The sequence below is a fragment of the Anneissia japonica genome, unplaced genomic scaffold (assembly GCF_011630105.1).
Source record: "Anneissia japonica isolate Jap-2015-1 unplaced genomic scaffold, ASM1163010v1 scaffold14557_len124090_cov123, whole genome shotgun sequence".
NCBI lineage: Eukaryota > Metazoa > Echinodermata > Crinoidea > Comatulida > Comatulidae > Anneissia > Anneissia japonica.
The window spans coordinates 71,368-75,955 of record NW_022685641.1 but is presented as its reverse complement, the minus strand read 5'-3'; the positions used below and the strand labels follow the sequence as shown (position 1 = coordinate 75,955).

Genomic DNA, 4,588 nt, shown 5'->3' with positions numbered 1-4,588 from the left:
CATCTAACATTAAACATCACCTTCACTTGATAATTTTAAGTCACTCCTCAGAAAGCATCTTTTGTTTTTTTTTAATAATCTCTTTTTTGGAATTGTACCTTGAGCAATTACTGTTGAAATGGCACCAAACAAATTGATTGATTGATTGATTGATTGATTGATTGATTGATTGATTGAAAACACGGCTCTAGTTTATGTAAAGCATCTTATTTATAATTTGTCTTGTGAAAAGGATTGCTACGAAAATATAAAATATCTAAATAATATATACAAAACTGCAAAACAAAAAAATATATATATAAAAAAAGTGTTTCATTACATACTGTACAGGGTAATGTGACTGTACTCTCGATTAAGTGCTGCAGTGCTTAGCTGAAAAAAATCAGGTTTGGTGCAACGCTTATTCAATCATTTACTGTATTGTTTATTGCACTATTTTTAGGAGCACACACTGCACCTACCATACCAGACACAATTCCTTGGAGAATGCAAGTTAACGAGGCACGAGCAACAGATAATTTTCAAGGACAATCAGCACGCCAGCAGCGTCACTTCATCAAGCCACACCTGACCTCTCAGTTGGAAGCACCCGGTAAAACTTTACTCGTCCAAACGGGCCCAATGTCGGATCAGACTAAGAGTTAATTTGTGTCTGACATTTGATCAAATAAATTGTACATCTGTCAGAGTACGCTCAAAAGAGGTTCTGCAGAGTAAAGAAAGATGATGATGGAGCGGATGCCGGCTGTCAAAGAGCTTCTGTTCATTTTGTAGGAAGGGGCTATATAAATCATATCAATTATTAATCTAATTAGCCATTAACAATTAGAACTGAACAACTACTACAAAGATTTAGTTACACTATACATAGTAATATTCACAAACATACATATATATAGCAGGGCTTGTTATTAGAAAATGGCAATTAATTCGGGGAGGGAGAAATTTAAGCTAATAGTGTAATTATAGTTTTACACACATAATTACTACTACAGTCATAAAAGTAGTGTTAAAGTTCAAAGCAACACAGAATACCTCCTAGCAGACAGCACTGCCACAGTATTTGGGATTTTTACTAGATTTAAGCCAAGTGATTTTCAAAACCCAGGTGCTCTATATGTATGTATGAATTATATTGAATAAAAAATTAAAAAAAGAAAAAAAAAGGGTGCTGTATTTTTCACACAGCTGAAGGGTAGATAGTTTGATTTAGTCAACGTACCGTAGAATTCTATGGATATTTCATTCTTGACACTTGTGTTTCCCACATGAACCAGATGTCAATGGCTATGTTCTCACACGGCTGCTAATGGTTAGCAGGATCCGGATCCTGCTAACCGTTAGCTGCTGTGCGTCCATACGAGAAAATCCCGATACGGATACCAAAAATATGATTATCGAATCAATGGCCAATAAGAAACTGGAAATTGTAAACGCTTATGTGTGATTGGTTGATGATAAAAACGCGCTCAACTTGCTAACCGATAGCGCTTGCTAACCGTTAGCGGTATCCAGATACTGCTAACGGATTGGGCATTCTCACGCAGGTGCTAACGATTAGCGCTAACGGTTAGCTCCCTATCTGGATACTAGGACTCTCGTGAGAACCAGGCTTAAGTTTATCCGCTGCATGCTGTAAAACACAGATTTTAGTTAGATAATTTTGGTGATAATTACAGTAATTCAATGTGGTTTTTTTTTTTTCAATTCAAGAAGTGATTCAATTCCTAAGCCTACAGACAGGCCAGACTGTATAGTAAGGCCTGCGTGGGGAATATATAATCCGCGCAAAATCCAGCCTAGAAATCTGTCCGTGCATTTCGGAAAATAAGGGACAATTTCCGTGCATATTTTGCCAAAAATTAGGCTTTAACCTAATCTTAATATATGAAAAATGTATTAATGCACAGTATTTACTTTCTGCGCTCCTATTTTTCTAGCAATTTTCTACGCAAATTTGAGCTGGATTATGAGGTATCATCAGCTCAATAAAAAACTCTACAGTATGGCAGACAGGTCTCCAGTTAAATAAAGTAGAATCTAGATAGATAGATAGGCCTAGATGAAAAGCTTGATTTGATTGAGCACATAAAACTAAAAGTTTGCTATCTGTGTGGTTTCTCAGCTTCTGTAAAAACCAATCTACGTTTATTTACGTTCATTTTGATATAACAATAATATGTTAGATTTATATAGCGCTTAATGGCAACAAGGCCTCTAAGCGCTTCACACTACTACCCTACGTCATTGGATTAGACAAGCATGACGTATGTGTAACTGCGCCCTCAATTTTATTTTTCCGGTGAGTGCTTGTTTGAATTTCAATACTCAAAGCAGTCTAACCGTGATAAAGCCGGCTTTATTCAAGGAGTTAAGACTACCAGTTAAGACCGTTTTATAAGCAATCTGCCCAAGGACTAAAAGTGACTAAAACAAGAAATTGACATATAACATATTTATATTCTCAGTAACAAAGGTGTGTCACGTGTTGTGATGTCACCAGTGGTGTAGCTAGGGGTATAGAAATGGAGTGGGGGCTGATGGAAGGGGGCAGGGGAGAACTTACTCTCTTGCTGCATGCTGTCTTCTGTGATTGTGTTATCTTGATCTACAGCTGCTTCTAATCCTTTGAGAGCATCAGTGACATTTTGTACTTTGAACTCCTCCATGCCTTGCTGGGAATCCCCGACCTCCATGATGTTGATGTCTTCTTCCCCTTCCTCATTCTCTGAGCTACTAACCTCTTCAAAGATCTGTTTCCAGTCGTCGTTATCTAAAAAGGAATTATCTTGTTAAGTCCTGGTCACACTATCAGGTTTTATATGACAATTTTGCCATTAAAAATGCAAGATTATGTTAAAATGCAAGATGATGTTAAAATGCAAGATGATGGTAAAATGCAAGATGATGGTAAAATGCAAGATGTTATATCATAAGTGGTGGATCCAGGAATTTGAAACAGAGGGGGGCCAGGGGAGGACTTTAAAAAACAGAGGGTCAATACGATCTCATGTCTACCATGGTTGGGGCTGAGAGAACAAATTGTACCATTATGCTACCTCTAGATTGCTGGAAATGACACTCTCTGATTTAATATTTGAATATAATTTTCTATTGTTCTCCACGTTTTTTTTATAACCTACCATGGTTGGGGCTGACAGAACAAATTGTACCATTATGCTACCTCTAGATTGCTGGAAATGACACTCTCTGATTTAATATTTGAATATAATTTTCTATTGTTCTCCACGTTTTTTTTATAACCTTACAAAATTTAGAAGGGGGGGGGGAACAGGCTGGCTTGACCCTCCTCCCTTGAATTCACCACTGATAACAGACATAAATAGCAATAATATGCAACTCCTTGTTCTCTAAGGTCCCTACTAATATAGAACCAACATACCTATTTGTAATTCACTTTTTGTGTCCATCTTTATCAGGCAACACTTCCCATCCTTAAAAAAAGATAAGGATTGTAACCATGTATGGGGACGTAGCTAGCTAGCCAAAAAATAATACAAAGAAAAAATCTATATACATAGAACTGAACAAGAGAGAAATTTTTATGATCATAGTATCTGAGAATAGGATTTAAAAAAATTATTATTAAGGATTTTTTTTAAATATGACTGACAGTTAATATGACTGTCATGTTACGACATGACAAAACCAGCACCCTGACCACAAAAAAAAAATATTGAGTTGTTAATATATTCTTATTCTCCACATTGTAATCTTTAAAATGATGGGTCATACTAGAATCGACTTATATTGGCAAAGTTATGAGTAAAAGTATTATGGCTTTTTTGTACTAAAGTGGAGAGCAGTTTCGCTCAGTTGGCTAAACTTGTGGTAGCCACTGTGTGTGCACTGAGCCATAGATATCTTTTGGTCCCCTTTTCAATTCCCATCCCTGCTTTCCTTGTATTTCAGCTGGAGGGCTTGATGCAAGTTATGATAGCCCACCGTCTTTCTTTCAGATGAGACGTTCAAACCATTGGTCCTGTGTACATTATGGCCCACATTACGGAAAAGAGTAGGGAATTGTCTATGGGCTGCCATACGCAGCAAAAGTCCATGTTAAAATCAAAGTGTAATTGCAAAATGCAATGTCTAATTTATCAAAACGTAGGCGTAAATTTCTCAAAATGTAGATCTAGTTTCCCAAAAAGAAGTTATAATTTTTCAAAACATAGTTCAATTTTTCCAAAATGTAGTTCTAATTTCTTTAAAATGTAATTCAAATTCAATTTACGCTGGAGTCCAATAGTAGTGTGAAATCCAATTGCCCCAACCAGAATTTGCGTTGAGTCTTGTTTATGTTTGCATTTTTTGGCTTATTAAACCACACCGCAAACCAAACACAATTTCACGTTTCAACCGGGTGGAAACGATTGCAAACCTTTTTTAATTTTTTCACTTTAAATTTACAAATATGAATTTTCATTACCAATATTTTTGCATGCAAGAAGTTATCACTAGCATAGTTGACTCCCCTTCCCCTGGCATCTGTCAGTAAATTTATATTTAAGAATTGTGTTCTATTTTCACGGATTTTCGATAATTTACCTCTCTATTTGTAGATCCC

At 36.2% G+C, this 4,588-nt stretch overlaps 1 long non-coding RNA gene across 2 annotated transcripts in view; it reads right to left on the bottom strand.

Moving 5' to 3' along the window:
- Positions 1-2,704, bottom strand: part of LOC117111775 — an 8,071-nt gene extending 5,367 nt beyond the window's left edge. For both annotated transcript variants that reach the window (XR_004445917.1, XR_004445916.1), the window contains exon 1: positions 2,567-2,704. This is a non-coding gene — a long non-coding RNA (uncharacterized LOC117111775). The remainder of the gene's footprint in view (positions 1-2,566) is intronic.
- Positions 2,705-4,588: the final 1,884 nt, after the last annotated feature.